The sequence below is a fragment of the Nicotiana tabacum genome, chromosome 6 (assembly GCF_000715075.1).
Source record: "Nicotiana tabacum cultivar K326 chromosome 6, ASM71507v2, whole genome shotgun sequence".
NCBI classification, from domain to species: domain Eukaryota; kingdom Viridiplantae; phylum Streptophyta; class Magnoliopsida; order Solanales; family Solanaceae; genus Nicotiana; species Nicotiana tabacum.
Window position 1 is genome coordinate 100,753,865 of NC_134085.1, and position 23,610 is coordinate 100,777,474.

General features: G+C 40.0%; 2 long non-coding RNA genes across 4 annotated transcripts; one reads left to right on the forward strand and one right to left on the reverse strand.

Annotated features, from left to right (window-relative positions):
- Positions 1-4,569: 4,569 nt before the first annotated feature.
- LOC107801141 (uncharacterized) lies at positions 4,570-8,388 on the reverse strand. 3 transcript variants are annotated; one of them, XR_001651560.2, is made up of 4 exons: positions 8,074-8,388; positions 6,632-6,825; positions 6,451-6,522; positions 4,570-5,016 (listed from the first exon to the last, which is right to left on the reverse strand). It is a non-coding gene; the product is annotated as an uncharacterized LOC107801141 (long non-coding RNA). The 3 variants fall into 3 exon arrangements; XR_001651561.2 differs by lacking the exon at positions 8,074-8,388 and adding an exon at positions 7,767-8,064; XR_001651562.2 differs by lacking the exon at positions 6,632-6,825 and having other exon boundaries at positions 8,074-8,371.
- A 6,334-nt stretch (positions 8,389-14,722) lies between these two features.
- Positions 14,723-23,374, forward strand: LOC107801143 (uncharacterized). Its single transcript, XR_012710537.1, has 2 exons — positions 14,723-14,922; positions 22,974-23,374. It is a non-coding gene; the product is annotated as an uncharacterized LOC107801143 (long non-coding RNA).
- Positions 23,375-23,610: the final 236 nt, after the last annotated feature.

The following is a 23,610-nucleotide window of genomic DNA, read 5'->3' on the forward strand; positions in this document are numbered from 1 at the left end:
AGCTTTCCCAACCACCCTAGTAGCTCCTCACTCGTTCTCCAACTGTCTTTCCCAAAAATTGCCCTCCTATCATATCCACTATCCCCACGATCACAACTTCTCAACAATCTTTCCTTCATAGATCCAACAATGAACACCCACTCAAAACTCATGACGCCCAATATTACCCCTTAGAGGTTGCCCACAAGGTCCCTGACTCATACTATCATAGCTTTCGGAATGAGCCTTATGTTGAAAATGAAAAATTCATAGGAAAGGAAGGGTGAGATGAGGTATTCGGGAAGCTGAAAGGTATAGAACAATCCTTAAAGAACATGCAAGGGATGGGAAATCAGATTAACATGTCTTACAATGACTTGTGTATGTTCCCTGATATTCATCTGTCTGCAGGATTTAAAATGCCAAAGTTAAACTTGTATGATGGGTGTGGAGATCCAATAGCCCATCTGAGGGGTTATTGTAGTGAAATGAGAAGTGATGGCGGGAAAGATGATTTGTTTATGGCGTATTTCAATGAAAGTTTGAGTGGGGCAGCCTTGGAATGGTATACTCATCAAGATGTCAACAAGTGGAATGCATGGGATGACATGGCTCAAGATTTTGTTCGACACTTTCAGTACAATCTAGACATTATCCCAGACCGCTCTTCCTTATCTAAGTTGGAAAAGAAACCCGAGAAAAGTTTTAAGGGGTTTGGACTCAGATGGAGGGAACAAGTTGCTCGAGTCAGTTCCCCGATTGGTGAAGAAGAAATGGTTGAGCTTTTCCTACAAGCCCAGGGGGCCACCTACTTCAGTTATTTGATCCCGGCTTTAGGTAAACCTTTCAATGATGTGGTAAAGATGGGGGAGATGGTAGAAGAAAGAATCAAGTTAGGCAAAATAATGAGTTATTCTGCATTGAAAGATACTACAGAAGAAATCCAGAACATCTCAGTAATTTGGGGTGAAGAAAGAGAAATAGAAAAGATGTCGTTGAACCCCGCCGATGACAAGATCCAGTGGGCGTTCCTGCTCAACGTTTTCAGCCTAAATATCGACCCCATGAATATCCTCATACTCCATATAATCCTCCCCAATGTTACTTCTCTCCATAAAATCCCCAAATTCATACCTCACTTTCCCAGTACTCCATCCACAATGCACCGCCATATACTTCACATCCACAAGACCCGTAATGGTTTGCATCATCTCCACAAATGTATTACCCACCTTTACAAGCATATCAACCACCTGCCCGCAAGAGGTTCCAGTTGAGGCCGGAGTACAAAATGAAAAGGCAGCAACAAAGAGAAAAGCCTTTCACTCCTATTGGAGAATCATATGCCAGTTTGTTCCAATAATTGAAGCAATTGGGCATGTTGAAGCAGATTCAGATAAAAATGTGGAACCCCCTTCCAGAGAATTTTGATTATTCTTAGAGGTGCGCATATTGCTCAAATCCCCCGAGGCACATCATAGAAAAGTATTAAAATCTGAAAAGAGCAGTCCAGAAGCTTGTTGATGCAGGTGACATTGTCGTGCAAAATCAAGATGCATTAGACACTAGCCAAAGTCCATTGCCTGTTCATAATGAGAGGCACATGGTGGGTATAATTTTTGTTGAAAAGGAATACGAGAACTCTTCTGAGTTCCTTAGGGGGCCATTTTCCGCAAAGCTTTCAGCAGTATCAGTCTCGATTCCGGAAGTTGATCTTAAGAGCGAGTTGGAAAAAGGGACCCAAAAGCTATTTGCTAAGGTCAACATGATGGAGACTTGTGAAGGTTCTAGTAACGTCGATGTGCGACTCAGTAGCTATGATGTCGAGCTTGATAATTGGAAAGACACTATTTTCTTGGTTAGTCAGGGAGGAGTTTTGGTGGTTTATTTTGTTGTCATTTCTGTTGTCTGGGTTATATCAGGGTTGTAATCCAGATATTGTCTTGTGATTCAAACCCTTCTATCCTTTTATTTTGCCTAGTTCGTTTAGTCGTAGTAACTCGTTTAGTGTTATCTAGGTTTGTTCCAGGGTTGTAACCCCAACTTATTTTTGCTTGTTTTGTTGTTCAAACCCTTTCACCGTATGTCTAATGCAATTTCCTATTTTCTATTATTTCTAGTTAGTTCTTGTTTAGTTTCCTTTTCCTTTTATAGTTTTTTTATGCTGGATCTAGTGACATGACATGCACGCATAATTCTAGGCCTGGTCTTAAATGTTAGTCTAATTACGAAGCAATGAAATAATTGTGAAGATGATAGGGATGTTTGAGGGAAATAAGTACATATTTGGACATTGTGAGATCATTTAAAGCCCGAAATGTGAGAAAGTGGGGCAGATAATTTGGGAAGTTGATAGGGTGACAATAATTCATTAAAGGAGAGTGCATCCCGGACAATTTGAAGTGAGCAACTTTCAGTTCAAGGGCATCTCAAGTTACAAGATAAAGCCAAAAGCCTTTGCTCCAAACTGGCGGAGGACATCCGGTGTGAAGAAGAAATTACCCAACAAGAGTTCTGTACTTGACAAGGCACTAAAAAAAGTGGAAGGCACATCAGTGATATTAATGCCGGAACTACAAAAGAAATATTGTGCATGATCTTCAATTTTTATCCTCAAGTTGCATATATTGTACTTAGTATTTTCAGGGATTAGGAGGCCCTCTTTCAGCTACCCAAACACTTTATACTCTTGGATACCCTTTGAGTCTGTGTTGATTTTTTTGACCTCCCCTCTTTTGGAATCAAGTTAGAGTCATACTAAAAAAAAGGTTCATGTCCCCATAGGTTTGTTTATGAAAGTTTATTCCAAAAGAAAAATTCAAAGAAAAAGAAAAAAAGAAAAATAGAGATAAAGGAAAAAAAAAGGAAAAAGAAAAAAAAATAGTAACGAAAAGTATTCTTTTGAACTACGTTCGACCTGATTCTTGTCACCACAAGATACTTAGGCAGCCTTAAGGTTCAGTCATACCAAATAAAATATTTCATAATCCCACGAAGTTGAGAGTGGGACAGTCTTTCTTAGAAACTCCATCTCAAAAAGAAAAAGAAAAAAAAAAGAATCAAATTCCCTTGTTTTAGAAATTGGGGCAAAGTTTTAGAATGGATTCCAAAAGTTGTAAATAAATTAAACCTGTTATCTTAGTTATTTTGAGCCTTTATGATATCCTTTCTTTCTAACCCTGTGCAAAAGCCACATTACAGTCCAAAAAAGACCTCCCAGATAATCTTTGAGAGTTCTGAGTTAGCCATGCCAGGAGCATATGATGTTTTTACTATGGTCAATACCTTGTCATCTACAGAGTCAGAGGGAATAAAAGAAAAGAACAAAATGAGAGAGTCTTATCGGTGAAAACATTCACAGACACCATAAGGCGACAGTAAGTTGAGAGAAAAAACAAAATGAGAGAGGCTTGATGGTGAAAACCTTTCGGGCGCTACAAGTCGAATAAGGACCATGAATCAGATAGGATAATCGGAGCATTGAAGCTCAGTTTCACGACTCAGAAGTACAACAAGAGTTGAACATTAGACTTGTTTGATAGATTACGCCACTTAATCCAAAAGCGCATGTCATGGTCATTAGAGTTGGTATCCACATCTGATAAGTTTCTACTTTGTAATTTTCTTGTTAGGTATCATCTCTTTCCATTGTCCCTTAATTTGTTCCCTTTGTTTTGTTTGCTCTCTCTTCTTGAGTCTGTTTGGTCAGATCAAATGAGAAATGACTTCAAAATTTGCTACCGGCCTTCCAATTGCACAAAACGGAATCTGGCTAGCACATCAAAGCGGCATAAATTAGGAAAAAACAGTATGCGCACTGAGTGGGTGGCAATTGACGTGCTTTGGGATTCATGTGAAAAACAAAGGTTCAGTATATGTCAATTCATGAGCACAATGCAACAGATAGATGGTATTGGGTTTGAGCGGATTAGAGGTATTTTCTGTGATAAGGGTGACAGAGAAAGTGGTTAGTCAATAAACAAGCAAGGTCTTTCAAGTTGAAATCAAAGTTATCATAGGAAGTGAAGGAGCAATCGCCCTCAAAGTCAAGGCCACAAACCAACTACCATGTTTGAACTCACAAGTTCTCTTTGTTTGAAACGAAGACTATATCTACAACAAAAATGGTCTTTAGCGGCAATACATTTCTCATTTAGCGACAATAAAAATAGCCGCAAAAACCTTTACCAGCAATTTATTATTTGCCGTTGAATCTAGGGTCGCTAAAGGTTTTAACGACAATTAGACAAAGTGCCGGTAAATACACCAATTATTGCCACTAAAAGCAGCCATTGCTTTTAGTAGCAATTGTTTACCGACAATTACAATAGCAACTAAATTTGCATAGACAATGTGGTAGCTCATTCATTCAACAACATTTGTTATTGCCGCTAAAGACCATTAACTACTAGTAAAGAGTAACTCTATTAGCGGCAAATGTAATGGCAACTAAAACTACTGCTATATTGGCAGTTATTATGTCCGTAATGATTTTTATTGTAGTTGGCAAATTTTCATTGTATACAAAAGTTTGTAATAGAATATACAAATACCACATCCATTTTAGAAAGAATAATGTACGTCATAAAATTCACAACAAATAAAATTTCTATTTCATAGTTTTAAAGTGCAACAGAAGATGAAAAAATCATTTGAATTCAATATCATTTCATATTTAACAAGTATCTCTTCATTCCTTGCTCATAATGAAAGTCTTCATTCAACAGACTTCCCAAAGACTTCAATCTACCCTGATCGGTTATAAAATAAAGCATTCTTGCACTAGCCTAAATCTACCAGTACATAAGAGCCTAAATACACTAGTTGAAGACTTGTTCTTGCACCAGCTACACAACTCAAAGTGCAGCACAGAAATTTCACAACATACATCAGCTTGAAGATCTATTTGTGTACCAAAATGATAGGCTAAATTTCTCCAGATCAACAGCTCTTACGCACAAGGCAAAGGAGCCATACTGCACCAGATAAGCCCGTCAAATTGCACCAGCATAGTAAATGTATTGTGCATGCTATGATCTGCAGACAAAGTCTATTATCATGATCTTAACAATTAAAGGGATGTTAATCAGAAGAAAGCTTCCTGAAAACCTTCAACATAAATATTATCCAATACACTACATCACAACTAATCAAATACATCAATCTTATTAATTGCAGTCTAGTAGGCAGATGTAGCTACCACATATTTACTGATGTTAGCAGAAAAAGTTATCTAATGGAAGACCAAAACGAGATTGAATCTCATCACACATGGAGGATGATCATAATTACCAAAAAAAGACAATTGATAAGTAAAGTTAATTTATTAATAATAACATAATACCAAGATAGAACTAAGCCAATATAAAAAATTGCTGCATGGAATCCTTTCTCAGCTTATCACAAAAAGACAACAACAACAACAACAACAACAACAACTCAGTGTAATCCCACAAGTGGGGTCTGGGGAGGGTAATATGTACGCAGACCTTACCTCTACCCCGAGGGGCAGAGAGGTTGTTTCCAGGAGACCCTCGGCTCAAAGAGGCAACAAGAGACACTATATTAGTACTATCAATAGACTCATAATAAAACAACATAAAGTATCATAAAATCCATAACATAACATAAATACCATAAAAAACAAAGTAACAGCATTATCACAAAAAGACAGATAACAAAAACTCTCCATTAATGACTTTACCTCCTGCCACTTATGCATTGCTCTACCACTATCGAGCATATATTTCCACCCTCATTTATCATCTCTAGTTATTGTGACTAATTTACATGATACAATTAAACATATTTACTAACCATTTAGTTCACCATGTATCAATATGAAAGTAAAGCTTAGAACTCAGATACATATGCACTCAATGTTGAAGAGAACTTGATACTCTGCCAAATCATCTTTGGACTTTTTCAAATTTCGAATAAGCTTTTGATCGAGTCAAATATCAAGTGTACCACGAATAAGTTTCAAGATCTTCTGATTTTATTTTTTTTAAAATGGAAAATTTTGCCATCTTGAAAATATAAGGGAAACTTAAATCACATATGAAGACCGAAAAAACATGATCATTGGACCTTCTATAATATTAGGATATCTTCAATCACTTGTTTATATAATTCATTAGATTTTATATCAATCCTTGAGGTCAACAGAGGAATATTTAGCCTTTTTAAGACCAAAGACAAGGAAAGAATAGTAAAAAAAGGAAAAGAAAAAATATATTTCTCAATTCTTTGGAAACAACATATCTTTCTTTTTTGAAGATCGACAACAACAGGTTAGATGAGGCCCCGCAAAATATTATTCAAAAATCCTATTTAACTTGTAAGTTTAAACAAAACCTGTCATGTCTCACTAGAGAGACCTATTACTCAAATATTAGACAAAAAGGAACGAATGCATGATGTATGAGAACATAAGGCGAGATAAGGTGCCTAGGAAAATGAAATTCATACCTGAGTAGTCCGGACCCTCTTGAGCATAAGTTGATGAAACTGTGATAACAATGTTAGAAAATACATTGCACCCTGCAACAAGAAATATGAACCACATCCACTGCATATCAAAAAAGTTGACATGGAAGGAAAGGAGCCACTAGGATCAGTTACAACAACTTATAATCAGAAATCTTGCTACCTTCACATGATTTGTTCTATCATTTGCTGAATTGTCATGCATCCTATCTGGTCTATTCAAGTGATAAGCAACAAAATTGCAAGATGTTACTCTGATGCTAATGCAGTCCCTTGATACTCAATATTATTTCATGTAAAATAAATCCTGGCTAAGTCCAATCCTTTTGGCACATGCAGATCTCAATAAAGTGGTGCCTTCATGAAATAATGGAATCATGGATATATGAAAAACATCAGTTAAAAGGTAAAAAGAAATGGGAGTTCATCTTACAACAAAACCTATTTACCAATTCGTTGTAAAAGAAAATTAACAGGGATTTAGAGCAACATCAAGAACATGTTATTAATCCATTTTTGAATAAAGTGAATGAACAACTCTTAGATAGTTACAAATGAAGAAGCCTCATTCAAATTCATCAAATTGAATATTCATATAAAATAGCTTGGGAGCAGTAATTTTCTTTGCATAAATAGACCAATTGAATCTTTATACCGGATAATGTTAATCGACTTCTATACTAGTGTATCAACCCATTCTTTTTACACTAGCAGAACTACTAGAAACTGATGTAATTTGTTCGATGGTGATGCTCTGCGAGCTTCTACTGTACAAAGTACTGCAAATATGAATTATATGGATACTAAACTATCACAATACACTATAACAATATCCACACCAAACACTAATAATATGGATAATGGAAGACAGAACTTCACAAAAGTACGTGTAATACTCTCTTTTTTAAGCATTTAGGAAAATATTTTCGATTTTTACCTTCAAAAATTGTGGATAAGATCCACAAGACTAAGACAACAAGATTCTACCCATCATTATTAGGAAAATTATTGGTAATTAAGCTATACTCACACCAAGAAATTAAAAAGCACTCTTGAGTTTGTGTCTAGAGGGCCTGTTTTTATATTTCCAGTGATATCACCATGTTGCAAATCCAATTATCAAATGAAATCTTCATTTTTCACAAGACTAAATCAACCAAATTACACCTTGTATTTCACTTTTTTTTAGTTGTTGCATCAAAATTATGGATAAAGTTCAAGTTTAAAAAGTCAATATATATATCCTTATAGTAGAGGATGCCGGACAAAAGGAAAAAATAAAAATTAATAAGCCTTACCAAAGTATGAAGAAGAAGCAGATAGGATAGAAAGTGCATAGAGAACAAAAGAGCAGTTAATTTTGACTATTCATGAAACTCTAGTGCTTAATGACCGATTGACTCTATATTTAGAACTCATTTATCTAATCGATATATAGACCTAAATAAAGCCTGGGGAAATGGAGACTCTTCTACACTAAATACAAATATAAAATCATAATAGGAGAAAGTCAAGAATCTTATTTACAAGCTTCAATTTATGTGCTTCAGAAAGAGAGAGACATCCACAATGAAAAAACATAGAGAAATAGTGGAGAGACATTACCTGGTGGTGGCGGCCGGCGATGGTGCGAGATGAGCTGGCTGCTATAGGGAGAGGTCTACTCAAATTTAGAGATGATTGTTTTGCAATTTAGGGGTGAATGTATCCAGGCGGGAATATTTCACATGAAACAAATTAGAGGGAAGATGAAAATTGGCTTTTAATTGTCAGGACTAACTTTTTCGGGCCATTACTTTGAATTGCCAGTAAAGAAGCACTCTTTCCTGGCGAAAGTTAAATTACCGCAAACATTTGTATTTATAGAATAAATTAGCGGCAAATAGCTTATTGTTGCTAAATAATTGCCGCCAAAAGTCTCTTTTGTTGTAGTGATATATATGGCCAAATCAAAGCTTGGAAGCTTGAATTTTTCAAGTGTCGTGCCCATATTTTGTCAGCAAAAAGGTTGTTTCAGGAGGTTTTACTTGCTAGGCATTTCCCTAGTTAAGAAGGTTTTTACCTCCTACACATTTTCCCTAATCGAGAAGAACCGTACCTCCTAGGCGTTCTCCCTACTTAGAAGAGATTTTTGCTTTACTTAAGTTTAGGGCCCTCCTGGATAATGGAATTTAAGTTCAAGTTTTCAGGGCCCTCCTGGATAATAGGATTTAAGTTCTAAGTTTTCAGGACCCTCCTGGATAATGAGATTTAATTTCAAGTTTTCAGGACCCTCTTGGATAATGGGGTGTAATTTTAAGTTGTCAGGACCCTCCTGGATAATGGGGTTTAGTTTTAAGTTTTTAGGACCCTCATAGATAATGAGATTTAGCATAAGTTTTATCTTTAGGAAATAGAGTTTAGCTTTCAAGTTTTCGCTCTTAAGATGAGATTTAATTTTAGCTTTCAGGGCCCTCCTGGATAATGAGTTTTAGTTTTTAAATTCTTAGAGCTCTTTTGGATAACATGATTCGATTAACACTCACAGATGTTTCCGGTACCAAACTGGGGCAAAAAAGTTTCTTTTATTTTGTTGTAATGGCAGGCGCCCACCTGAAGAACAAAGGAATTTATTTCAAGTTTATGTTGCAGGCGCCCACCTGTAGAACAAGGGAATTTATTTCAAATTTTAAGTCAGCATCAAGCGCCCACCTGGAGAAGAAGAGAATTTATTTCAAGTTTAAGTTGCAGGTGCCCACCTGGAAAACAAGGAAATTTATTTCAAATTTTAAGTGAGCATCAGGCGCCCACCTAGAGAACAAGGAAATTCATTTCAAGTTTAAGTTGCAGGCACCCACCTGTAGAACAAGGGAATTTATTTCAAATTTTATGTCAGCATCAGGCGCCCACCTGGAGAACAAGGAAATTATTTCAAGTTTAAGTAGTAGGCGCCCACCTGGAGAACAAGGGAATTTATTTCAAATTTTAAGTCAGCATCAGGCGCCCACCTGGAGAACAAGGGAATTCATTTCATGTTTAAGTTGCAGGCGCCCACCTGCAGAACAAGGGAATTTATTTCAAATTTTAAGTTAGCATCAGACGCTCACTTGGAGAACAAGGGAATTCACTTCAAGTTTAAGTTGCAGGCACCCACTTGGAGAACAAGGGAATTTATTTCAAAATTTAAGTCAGCATCAGGCGCCCACCTGGAGAACAAGGGAATTTATTTCAAATTTTAAATCAGCATCAGGCACCCACTTGGAGATCAAGGGAATTCATTTCAAGTTTAAGTTGCAGGCGCCTACCTGGAGAACAAGGGAATTTATTTCAAATTTTAAGTCAGTATCAGGCGCCCACATTGAGAACAAGGGAATTCATTTCAAGTTTAAGTTGCAGGCGCCCACCTGGAGAATAAGGAAATTTATTTCAAATTTTAAGTCAGCATCAAGCGTTTACCTGGAGAACAAGGGAATTCATTTTAAGTCAGTTGCAGGCACCCACTTGGAGAACAAGGGAATTCATTTCTAGTTTTAAGTCATTAGAAGGCGCCCCGCCTGGAGAATGAGGGAAGTCATTTCAGAATTCAATTTAGAGTCATTTTAAGTTTCATGTCAGTGGCAGACGCCCACCTAGAGAATGAGGGAATTCATTTCAAGTTTTCTATCAGTAGCAGGCACCTACTTGGAGAATGAGGGAAATCATTTTAGAATTCAATTCAAGTTAGAAGTAGCAAAAGCTCGCGGTAAGAATGCGAGTCGTTAGTCCGAGATGACCAACAGAAGTAGTCTTGATCCAGAATAAAAAGAAAAAAAAAAGAAAAAAAAAAGAAAAAAGAAAAAGAAAAAAGGGAAGTGAATCCAAAATGCAGAAGCAGAGAAAGATGTGAACTGCTCAAGACATGGTTGAAGTCACGAGCACTACATGTCCGATCCTGATCCGAAAAAGCTCAAGAAGAACGAACTAGCACCTGCAGCTAGCAAGCGTCAAGATTCAAACATAAAGTCTGCATGAAGCACTATTCAAGACTCAAGATCAAGCTTCAGAATACTTATAGATAGGAATCTTGTAACTCGTAGTTGACAGGCTTAGTTAGTCTTTTTCATTTTTGATTTTGATGTAATAATAGGACCGCGGACCAGAACCTCGACGGAACGACACCTCAATCGGCTCTCCACCTCGGTATACTCCATCACTGTTCCTACTTCTAAACTACACGTAGCCTGATTCCTTTATAGCCAAGGATATATAGGCAGCTCATATACCAGGGCTCGGTCATATTCTCCTTTCTTTTAGTTTTTGGTCTTTCTAAACAAGGGTCAGGTCAAAAAACCTGCCTCGTCGTTCTTTGTCTGAAAACTCTTCGCATCTCCAGTCAAAGAGGGGCAACTGTAGACATATAATTTTTGACCCTCCCCAAGATTTTACACATTTTGGCGTAAATATTTAGTTTAGGTTTAATATCGCTATTCTAAATAGTTTCGACTCTTTTACTCAATTTTATCACAAAAATGAAAAGTACAAAAATATTGTCTTTAAATTAGCTAATTAATATTTTATCCAGTTACTTTTAATTTATCTACCTTACATAAAACTTGAAAATACAAAGATTAGTTTCACTTTTAGTATTTAGTTTTATATTAGTTTATATTAATTAAGAATAATTTTTTACACTTTATAGATACATTGTATTATTGGTCTTCTTAGCATAAATTCAAACCCAAAAGATATGAACCAACCCAATTTTCCAAATCCAGGCTTATTTACCCATTCCCCTCTTATACCCTAATTAAAATAACCCTAAAAGGGGACCCCTAACCTAGTCTTGGAAATAAGCCGCAGAAAACCAAAACAAGACCCCCCTGAACGTTTTATTCTTTAAAGACACAACCTAAAAAAATTCGACGGCCACATTCCAGCTGCAGACCCTAACGCCATCTCCCCCATCAAAACCGCCACCTTTCTCCAGCATCACCTCCTCACCACCAAATTCAACTGCCACACGACAACCCTTCAGCACCCTTTGTCTTCTTGACACCTTAAAAACAACCTCTATTATCAACACATGAGCTCCGAAAAAAACAACCACCATAGCCGTCATCACACTCGTCCCTCTCTAGTTCCAGCCATAACCCAAAACCCAGCGACATCGCCGCCGCCAAACACGCATACTCACAGTCACACACACGAATAGATTTCTGAAACATGGAGTTTAATTGAAGTTTGGAGCCATTTTTGAGTTTGAGTCGTGTGGAGGTTGTCGTTCGAGTTCTGCATTTGAGAGGGTTCCGATTCGTTGTTCGTTGTTTGTCGCTATTTTTTTAAAGCTTTGCATATCTGGGCAGAGGCTAATTAAATTGTTCATTCAAGGTCCATTTCTATCTTTAATCATTTACCTCCTGATTTTGTCGCATATGTGTTTGAATGGCAGATTGTATATTCTCCATGACTAGTTGTGATATTTTGATCCTATGATGAAATTTGGCTAGCCAACATATTTTGACGTTAGTGATTGAATCATTAATTAAGTGGTACTCAGTCTTAATTGTTTATAGGTTCGAATTTGAAGCTTAACTGGAATTGATTTCAATAGTTTGGCTACTGGGCAAAATTAAAAGAAATTTAGGTTCAAGATAAGTTATATCGTTGTTTTATTCTTGTCTTATTTACTTCTTCAGGTAGGAGTATGTTAGGCCGACCACACTTGGGTAGGCTGTGATGACCCAAAAGGTCATAACTTATTTTTAAAAAAAAAATTCATTTCGAGGCCACAAAAACCTCTTTCGGCATCACCTCAATTTGCATGCGCAGTCCGGGCACGTAGCCAGAAAGCCATTATGTGAAAATCTGTAAAAAAAAATGATGAATTTTGACTTTAAAATAGATTTAAGTTGACATCGATCAATATTTTGGGTAAACGGACTCGGAACCGTAATTTGACGGTCCCAGACGGTCCTTAAAAAAATATGGGACTTGGGCATATGCCCGGAATCGAATTCCGAGGTCCCAAACCCGAGAAATAAATTTTTAAAGAAAATTATTTTCTGGAATTATTCATGAGTTTTGGAAATGAAATGCGTTTAGAATTTGATGGTATCGGGCCCGTATTTTGGTTCTGGAGTCTGGTACAGGTCTTATATGTGATTTAAGACGAGTTTGTGAAATTTGGTAAGAAACGGAAATCGTTTGAGGTAATTCGGACCCGTAGTTGTGAAAATTGATACTTTGAAAGTTTTGAATTTTTTATTAGATTTCTATGCTAAATTCATTGTTTAAGAGGTTATTTTAGCGATTTGATCGCACAGATAAGTTCATATGATGTTTTTGAGTTAGTATGCATGTTTAGTTTGGAGCCCCGAGGGCTCGGGTGAGTTTCGGAAGGTTTTGAACTTAGGAAAAATTGCAGGATTTTGCTGTCTCAGTGCACAGATGTTCTGTTCTTCGCGTTCGCGTAGTCCCACTCGCGAACGCATATGGCAATTTCCTCAAGTGCCAGTTTTCTCTTCGCGAACGTTGTGGGATGCGAACGCGAGGCTGTGGGGGGAGTACCCTTTGCGAACGCGTCCAGGCAATCGCGAACGCGTAAGGCTAATGGCCTGGGGGGAGGGGTTCACATTTTATCTACGCGAACGCGACCATCTGACCGCGAACGGGAAGGCTCCAGGAGCTGAAGCTCCGTGAATGCGAGTTGACAAACGCGAAGGTCACCTAGGCCTGACCCATCACAAATGTGACAGGCCTATCGCGAACGCGATGAAGGCCTGCCCAGTGATTTTTAAACAGTAACAGAGCACTCGGGATTTCACCAAAATTTCATAACTCCTTCTTCCAAACTCCAAATTGGGCGATTTTTGAAAGAGAACTTCACCAAAAATTCATAGGTATGTAATCTTAGACTTATTTTCTTCAACTTTCCTTAACACTCATTAGGTTTATATGCCTAAATCATGTTCTTAAGGGTAGAAAATTAGGAATATGGGTAGAGTTAGGGCTTTTGTATAATTGAAATTTAGACCTCATTTTCGGGTCATATTTCGAAACTAATTACATATTTGGGCTCGTGGGTGAATGGGTGATCGGGTATTGGTCTGAACCTCGTATGTTGAACAAGCAGGCCTGGGGTCAATTTTTGACTTCTTGGGAAGAATGATGGGAAATCTATAACTAAACATTGGAATTGAATTGTGTAGCGTGTATTGATGTTATTAAGTCGATTATGTCTGCATACAATTGATTTGAAGCCAAATTCAAAAGGGAAAGCGGTGTTTGAGGCTTGAGTTGGTCGTGGAAGTTTGAGGTAAGTGTTTGGTTTAACCTTAGCTTGAGGGATTAGGAGTTGTGTCCTATTTGCTACATGTTACGTGTTGAGTACGACGTATAGGCATGGTGACGAGTATCTATACATTGGTGTCAAGCATGACCGTGAGTCTTAAATTGAAATTGTTGTGTTCTGAATAAATACTACGAATGCCTAAGTTGTTGATTCTCTATGTTGAGCAAGGATTATGATTATCCTCGTGGAAATTACGTATGATTGAGTATTGGTGCTGGTTGAGGTAGTTAGATGTTGGAACAAGTTTGGTTATAGCTGATTTTCCCTTGCCGGGACGTATTTACTTATAATGTCGATTCCCTTGCCGGGATAGTGTTGTTTCTTTATTGATTCCTTGCCGGGACTCTTGTTGGGATTGGTGTTGAACTGTATATGTGGATCGGGTTGCGCGCCACAATAATATTATATTTAGATTAGGTTGCACACCGCAACAATATTATATTTGGATCGGGTTGCACGCCGCAACAATATTATATAATTGGATCAGGTTGCACGCCACAATAGTGATAAATGATATGGATCGGGTTGTACGCTGCAATATTGTTATTATGTTTTGGGATCGGGTTGCGCACTGCAATAATTGATAATACCAGTGTTTATGGATTGGTTACGAGTTCCTTATTGTGTTGTTGTAAATTCTAAATTGCCCTTATGCCATTCTCTTAATTTACTGTTGATATTGATATTCCCCCGTTGCATGTACCCCCTCTCATCTTTACTTGTTTATTCTTGTTTTATTTTCTGCTGCATGTTATATAACTGCACAGGTTTATCTGGTAGTCTAGTCTTAGCCTCGTCACTACTTCGCCGAGGTTAGGCTAGGCACTTACCAGCACATGGGGTCGGTTGTGCTGATACTACACTCTACACTATGTGCAGATCCCGGAGCAGCTCTTGGACCATAGCATTTGGGTGGCTGCCTTCAGTCCAGCTAGAGATCCCGAGGTAGTCCTGCAGGCGTCCGCAGGCCCGACGTTCTCTTCTATCTTATTATGTATTCTGTTTTCATTTACTTCAGAGACAAATTGTACTTTTTTTCCAGACCTTTGTATGGAGTATTCGTAGTTGGTCTGTGATATTGTGACACCGGATTCCGCGTAAAGATGTATGTTGGTATTGTCGTACTGGTTTGGCTAATTATCAAAGTAAGTCTTCCGCATGCCTTTATTTATCGTTAATATTTCACTGTTGATTGCATGTTAATTTAAATTGTTAAAAGGGCTAAATAAAAGAGTTAGTGATTCTATATTATGCGGCTTGCCTAGCTTTCACGAGTAGGCGCCATCACGACTCCCGAGGGTGGAAAATCCGGGTCGTGACAAGTTGGTATCATTACATAGGTCTCACAATTCGCGGATAAGCTTAGTAGAGTCTGAGGGATCGGTACAGAGATGTCTGTATTTATCCCCCAAAGGCTACAGAGCTAGGAAATACTTCACATTTATTCTTTCTTGTCGTGCGGTTTGGTTTCTCAACGCTAATTTAATTCCACACTGTTCTTTCGTAGATGGCGAGAACATGTGCTTCCTTATCCACCGATCAACAGACCGAGCCCCCAACAACAACTCCCACAAGGGGTAGAGGCCGAGGCCGTACTAGGGACCGAGGTAGGGGCAGATCTCATCCCAGAGCAACAGCACCAGCGATAGAGCCTTAGGTTGACTTTGATGATAAGGTTCCAGCCCAGGCCATTCGGGTGGGCCCAGCTCAGGTCCCAGAGGGGTTTATTGCTACCTCAGTACTCCAGGATGCTCGGGTCCGTCTAGTGGGCCTCATGGAGAGTGTCACCCAGGCAGGCTTGCTTCCCATAGCCCGAACCGTCTCTCAGGATGGAGGAGGAGGAGCCCAGACTCCTGCTACTCGCACTCCAGAGCAAATGGCTCCCCAGTTTCAAACTCTAGCAACTCAGCCTGTTGGAGCAGTTCAGCCAGGTGGGGTAGCTCAGACCGGTGACGGAGCAGCTATGTCTGCCGATGCTTTGGAGATTGGATAGGTTCACCAAGCCCTTCATTACTACTTTCAGCGGTGCATCTTCTGAGGATCCCCAGGATTATCTTAGACAGTTGTCATGAGGTTCTCGGGAAAATGGGGATAGTGGAGACCAATGGGGTCAACTTTACTACCTTCCGCTTGTCTGGATCCACCAAGATTTGGTGAAGAGATTATTTCTTGGCTAGACCAGCCGGATCACCAGCTTTGACTTGGGAGTAGTTTACTCAGCTATTTTTGGAGAAGTCTCCCTCATCACTCAGAGAGAGATCTATCAGAGGCAGTTTGAGCATCTCCAGCAGGGTTCTATGACTGTTACTTAGTATGAGACCAGATTCATTGACTTGGACCGTCATGCTCTTATCATACTTCCCGCCGAGAGGAAGAGGGTCAGGAGGTTTATTGAGGTACTTATTCAGTCAATTCACCTTCAGATGGCTAATGAGACAGGGAGTGTGATTTCTTTCCCTGAGGCGGCCAATATGGCCAGGAAAATGGAGATGGTTCTGTTGCAGGAAGGTGGTCAGGGGTTTGACAAGAGGCCTTGTCATTCGGGCAGATTCAGTGGTACCTCATCTGGAGGCAGGGATTCATATGGTAGAGGCCATCCTCCTAGGCCCTTTCAGTCAGCACTTCAAGATTCTCATGGCACTTCAGGTGGCCGTGGTTCTCATATGCAGTATTCGGATCAGCATCCCTACAGTGCACCACAAGCTCCTATCAGTGCATCACCGCTCCAGAGTTTTCGGGGTGGTCATTCAGGTCGCCAGGGTCAGTCTTAGTTTCCTCAGCCGCAGCACTAAGGTGGATGCTTTAAGTGTGGTGAGTATGGTCATATCCGTAGGGCTTGTACGAGATTGGTAGGTACTCAATCGCAGCAGCAGGGTTCTCGTGCTATGGTTTAGGCACTAGGTGTTCCTCCGCCCGCTCCGCCAGCTAGGGGTGGGGGTAGAGGTGCTAGAGGTGGAGGTAGAGGTGTTGGAGGTGGAGCTCAGACCGCTAGAGGTGGAGGCCAGCCAGCAGCAGGCCATCCTAGAGATATAGTTTAGGGTGGTGGGGCCCAGCCTCAATTATGCTCTTCCAGCCAGGCCCGAGGCTGAGGCTTCCGATGTTGTTATCACAGGTACTGTTCTAGTTTATGGCAGAGATGCTTTAGTTTTATTTGATCCAGGGGCTACATACTCATATGTGGCATCTTATTTTGCACCGTATCTGGTCATGCCTAGTTATTCCTTGAGTGTCCATGTATATGTGTCTACACCGGTGGGTGATTCTATTGTGGTAGATCGAGTCCATCACTCGTGTATAGTTGTGATTGGGGGTCTTGAGACTCGTGTGGATTTATTACTCCTGGATTTGGTTGATTTTGATGTCATATTGGGGATGGACTGGTTATCACCTTACCACGCTATCTTGGACTGTCATGCCAAGACTGTGACCTTAGCTTTGCCGGTTTTGCCTCATTTAGAGTGGAGAGGGACTCTTGGTCATTCCACCCGTAGTGTTATCTCTTATGTAAAGGCTCGGCGTATGCTCGAGAAGGGGTGTTTGGCCAATTTGACCTATGTTCGTGATTCTAGTGCTGAGGTTTCTTCTATTGATTCGTGCCTGTTGTTCGTGAGTTTCCTCAGGTATTTCCTTTAGACCTACTAGGTATGCCACCCGATAGGGATATTGACTTTTGTATTGATTTGGCACTGGGCACTCAACCCATTTCCATCCCGCCATATCGTATGGCCCCGCCTGAGTTGAAAGAGTTGAAAGAGTAGTTGCAAGACTTGCTTGAAAAAGGCTTCATTAGACCTAGTGTTTCGACTTGGGTGCGCCGGTGTTTTTTGTTAAGAAGAAGGATGGATCGATGAGAATGTGTATTGATTACCGGCAGTTGAACAAGGTTACAATCAAGAATAAGTATCCATTGAGGATTAGGGCATCCTTTGATCAGCTTCAGGGTGCCAAGGTATTTACGAAGATTGACTTGAGATCTATCTACCATCAGTTGAGGATTAGGGCATCTGATGTCCCTAAGACAACTTTCCGCACTTGGTACGGGCATTATGAGTTCTTGGTGATGTCATTCTGGTTGACAAATGCCCTAGCAGCTTTTATGGATTTGATGAACCGAGTGTTCAGCCTTATTTGGATTCTTTCGTGATAGTCTTCATTGATGATATTTTGGTCTATTCCTGTAGCCACGATGAGCATGAGCAGCATCTTAGGGTGGTTCTTTAGACTTTGAGGGATAGTCAGTTGTATGCCAAGTTTTCAAAGTGTGAGTTCTGATTGAGTTCAATTGCATTCTTGGGTCTTGCCGTATCAGCAGAGGATATTCAGGTTGATCCGAAGAAGATAGAGGCAGACAAGAATTGGCCTAGACCCGCATCAGCTACAGAGATTCAGAGTTTCTTGGGTCTGAAAGGCTACATCGTTGGTTTGTGGAGGGTTTTTCGTCTATTGTAGCCCCGATGACTAGGTTGACCCAGAAGGGTGCCCAGTTCAGGTGGTCGGACGAGTGCGAGGCTAGCTTTCAGAAGCTTAAGACAACTTTGACTACAGCACCGGTGTTGGTTCTGCCCATATGTTTAGGGCCTTATACAGTTTATTGTGATGCATATCGTATTGGACTTGGTGCAGTGTTGATGCAAGATGGAAAGGTCATTGCCTATGCTTTAAAGATTCATGAGAAGAACTATCCCGTTCATGATTTGGAGTTAGCATCCATTGTTCACACGTTGAAGATTAGGAGGCATTATCTGTATGGCGTGGCATGTGAGGTGTTCACGGATCATAAGAGTCTGTAGTATTTGTTCAAGTAGAAGGAGCTAAATTTGAGGTAGAGGAGGTGTTTGGAGCTATTAAAGGACTATGATATCACCATCTTATATCATCCAGGAAAAGCCAATGTGGTGACCGATGCTTTGAGTAGGAAGTCAGCCAGTATGGGCAGTTTTGCCTATATTCTAGTCGGTGAGAGACCGCTTGCTTTGGATGTTCAGGCTTTGGTCAATCAGTTCGTGAGGTTGGATGCTTCTGAGCCCAGCCGTGTGTTGGCTTGTACAGTCGCTCATTCTTCTTTATTAGAGCGTATCCGAGATCGGCAGTATTATGATCCTTATTTGTGTGTCCTCAGAGACACGGTACAACACAGAGGTCCCAGTAGGTTACCTTAGGGGATAATGGAGTTTTGAGGTTGCAGGGTCGAGTTTGTATGACTAATGTGGATGATTCGAGAGATGATTTTAGAGCAGGCCCATAGTTCTCAGTACTCTATTCATACAGGCGCCGCGAAGATGTATTAGGATTTGTGGAAGCATTATTGGTGGAGAAGAATGAAGAAGGATATCGTTGCATATGTGGCCCGGTATTTGAATTGTCAGCAGGTTAAGTACGAGCATCAGAGGCCCGGTGGTTCATTTTAGAAGATTGAGATTCCTGAGTGGAAGTGGGAGAACATCACTATGGACTTCATTGTTGGACTCCCATGGACTCAGAGGAAGTTTGATGCAGTGTGGGTTATTGTTGATAGGCTGACCAAATCAACACATTTCATTCTTGTGGTAGTCTCCTATTCTTCCGAGAGGTTAGCTGAGATCTATATGCGGGAGATAGTTCGTCTTCATGGTGTGCCTGTGTCTATCATTTCCGACCTAGGTACACAGTTTACCTCCCATTTCTGGAGAGCAGTTCAGTGAGAGTTGGGCATACGGGTTAAGTTGAGCACAACATTTCATCTTCAGACGGACGGGCAGTCCGAGCGGACCATTCAGATTTTGGAGAATATGCTCCGAGCTTGTGTCATTGACTTTGGAGGCTCGTGGGATCAGCTTTTGCCTTTAGCAGAGTTTGCCTACAACAACAACTACCAGTCGAGTATCTAGCTCTTTATGAGGCTTTGTATGGTAGGCAGTGTCGGTCATTAGTTGGATGGTTTGAGCTGGGAGAGGCTCGGTTGTTGGTTACGGATCTAGTACAGGATACCTTGGACAAGGTCAGGATCATTCAGGATAGGCTTCATACAACTCAATCTAGGCAAAAGAGTTATTCCGACCACAAGGTTCGTGATTTGGCATTCATGGTCGGTGAGCGAGTATTGCTTCGAGTGTCGCCTATGAAGGGCGTGATGAGATTTGGGAAGAAGGGTAAGCTTAGCCCTAGGTTCATAGGCCCGTTTGATATTCTTGATCGAGTGGGAGAGGTGGCTTACAGACTTGCATTGCCACCAAGCCTATCAACCGTGCATCCAGTGTTTCATGGGTCCATGCTTCGGAAATATCACGGCGATCCATCCTACGTGTTAGATTTTAGCACTGTCCAGTTGGATAAGGACTCGTCTTATGAGGAGGAGCTGGTAGCTATTCTAGACCGGCAGGTTCATCAGCGGAGATCGAAGAGTTTTCCTTCTGTTTGTGTCCAGTAGAGAGGTCAGCCCGCTGAGGCATCGACCTAGGAGTCCGATATGTGGAGCCATTATCCTCATCTTTTACCCGACTCAGGTACTTGCTTCTTCTGTCCGTTCGAGGACGAACGGTTGTTTTAGAGGTGGATGATGTGATGACTTTTGGGTCTTAAAAAGTAAATTCTGCATTTTGATGACTCAAAAACCTCTTTTGGCATCACCTCGATTTGCGTGCACAGTCCGGGCACGTAGTCGGAAAGCCATTATGTGAAAATCTGTGATACTGATGAATTTTAACTTTAAAATGTATTTAAGTTGACTTTGGTCAACATCTTGGGTAAACGGACCAGACCCGTGATTTGAAGGTCCCGGAGGGTCCGTAGGAAAATATAGGACTTAGGCGTATGCCCGGAATCGAATTTTGAGGTCCCAAGCCCGAGAAATGAATTTTTAAAGAAAATTATTTTCTGGAATTATTTATGAGTTTTGGAAATGAAATGCGTTTAGAATTTGATGGTATCGGGCTCGTATTTTTCTAGAGCCTGGTACAAATCTTATATGTGATTTAAGATGAGTCTGTGAAATTTGGTAAGAAACGGAAGTCGTTTGAGGTGATTCGGACCCGTAGTTGTGAAATTGATACTTTGAAAGTTTTGGAATTTTTCTTAGATTTCTATGCTAAATTCGTTGTTTAACAGCTTGTTTGGATGGTCGTTACCTATTGTATCGTATCGTATTGTTACTTTAAATACGATGTCTGTTTTGGTTGTTACCTAAATTTTATTGTATCATATCGTTAAATCCGTCGTTACGTAACGACGAAATGTGCCACTTTATGTAACGATCAATTTGATGTAGTTGCGTCGTTATCTTGTCTTTTTCTCTCATCTCACCCTTTCACTATTATTAAATTACTTTATTTTATTATTTACCCTATCTTTTTATATAATAAATTTACCCCATATCATAATTTTTCTTTATTTATATTGCTGGTGCATGATATCATGAAACAACGGCAAACGATACAATTTATCCAAACATTGTATTCATCAAACGATACAATACAATACATTATGAAAAGATGTGTAACAACCATCCAAACAAGCTGTAGGAGGTTATTTTGGCGATTTGATCACACGGATAAGTTCATATGATGTTTTTGAGTTAGTATGCATGTTTGGTTTGGAGCCCCGAGAGCTCGGGTGAGTTTTAGAAGGTTTTGAACTTAGCAAAAATTGCAGGGTTTTGCTGTCTCAGTGCACAGAGGTTCTGTTCTTCGCGTTCGCGTAGTCCCACTCGCGAACACATAAGGCAATTTCCTTAAGTTCCAGTTTGCTCTTCGCGAATGCGGAGCTTGGGATGCGAACGCGAGGCTGTGGGAGAGTACCCTTCTCGAATGCATCCAGGCACTCGCGAATGCGTAAGGCTAATGGCCTGGGGGGAGGGGTTCACATTTGTTCTACGCGAACGCGGCCATCTGACCGCGAACACAAAGGCTCCAGGAGCTGAAGCTCCGGGAACGCTAGCCATTGAACGCGAACACGAAGGTCACCTAGGCCTGACCCATCGCGAACGCGAAAGGCCTATCGCGAACGCAATGAAGGCCTGCCTAGTAATTTTTAAACAATAACAGAACACTCGGGATTTCACCAAAATTTTATAACTCCTTCCAAACTCCAAATTGGGCGATTTTTGAAAGAGAACTTCACCATAAATTCATAGGTAAAGTTAGGGCTAAATCATGTTCTTAAGGGTAGAAAATTAGGGATTTGGGTAAAGTTAGGGCTTTTTTGTATAATTGGAATTTAGACCTTGTTTTGGGATCGGATTTCGAAACTAATTACATATTCAGATTTGGGTCGATTTTTAACTTTTTGGGAAGAACGATGGGAAATATATAATTAAACATTGGAATTGAATTGTGTAGCGTATATTGATGTTATTAAGTCGATTATGTCTTGATACAATTGATTTGGAGCCAAATTCAAAAGGGAAAGCGGTGTTTGAGACTTGAGTTGGCTGTGAAAGTTTGAGGTAAGTGTTTGGTCTAACCTTAGCTTGAGGGATTAGGAGTTGTGTCCTATTTTCTACATATTACTTATTGAGTACGACGTATAGGCATGGTGATGAGTATCTATACGTTGGTGTCAAGCATGACCGTGAGTCTTAAATTGAAATTGTTGTGTTCTGAATAAATACTACGAATGCCTAAGTTGTTGATTCTCTGTGTTGAACAAGGATTGTGATTATCCTCGTGGAAATTACTTACGATTGAGTATTGGTGCAGGTTGAGGTAGTTAGATGTTGGAACAAGTTTGGTTATAGCTGATTTTCCCTTGCCGGGACGTATTTACTTATAATGTCGATTCCCTTGCCGGGATAGTGTTGTTTCTTTATTGATTCCTTACCGGGACTCTTGTTGGGATTGGTGTTGAACTGTATATGTGGATCGGGTTGCGCGCCTCAACAATATTATATTTGGATTAGGTTGCACACCGCAACAATATTATATTTGGATCGGGTTGCACGCCGCAACAATATTATATAATTGGATCAGGTTGCACGCCGCAACAGTGTTATTAGATTTTGAGATCGGGTTGCGCGCCGCAACAATTGATAATACCTGTGTTCGTGGATTGGTTACGAGTTCTTTATTGTGTTGCTGTAAATTCTAAATTGCCCTTATACATTTCTCTTAATTTACTGTTGATATTGATATTACCCCGCAGCATGTACCCTCCCCCCATCTTTAGTTGTTTATTTCTATATTTTCCGCTGCACATTATATAACTACACAAGTTTATTTGGTAGTCTGGTCCTAACCTCGTCACTGCTTCGCCGGGGTTAGGCCAGACACTTACCAGCACATGGGGTCGGTTGTGCTGATACTACACTATGCACTATGTGGAAATCCCAGAGTGGCAGCTTTTGGACAGTAGCATTGAGCGGCTGCTTTCAGTCCAGTTTGAGATTCCGAGGTAGTCCTGCAAGCATCCGCAGGCCAGGCGTTCTCTTCTATCTTTATATGTATTATGTTTTCATTTACTTCAGAGATAGATTGTACTTTTCTTTCTAGACATTTGTATGTAGTATTCGTAGTTGGTCCGTGATATTGTGACACCGGATTCCGAGTAGAGATGTTGGTTGGTATTATCGTACTGGTTTGGCTAATTATCAAATTAAGTCTTCTGCATGTATTTATTTATCGTTAATATTTCACTGTTGATCGCATGTTAATTTAAATTGTTAAAAGGGCTAAATAAAAGAGTTAGTCATTCTATATTACGCGGTTTGCCTAGCTTTCACGAGTATGCGCCATCACGACTCCCGAGAGTGGGAAATCCGGGTCGTGACATAGGCGAACCTTTAGGCGCATTTTGAATCTATTATCATGATTATGTACACGTTCGCGTGAAATGATTACAGTTTCTAAAATGAATATTCGTAG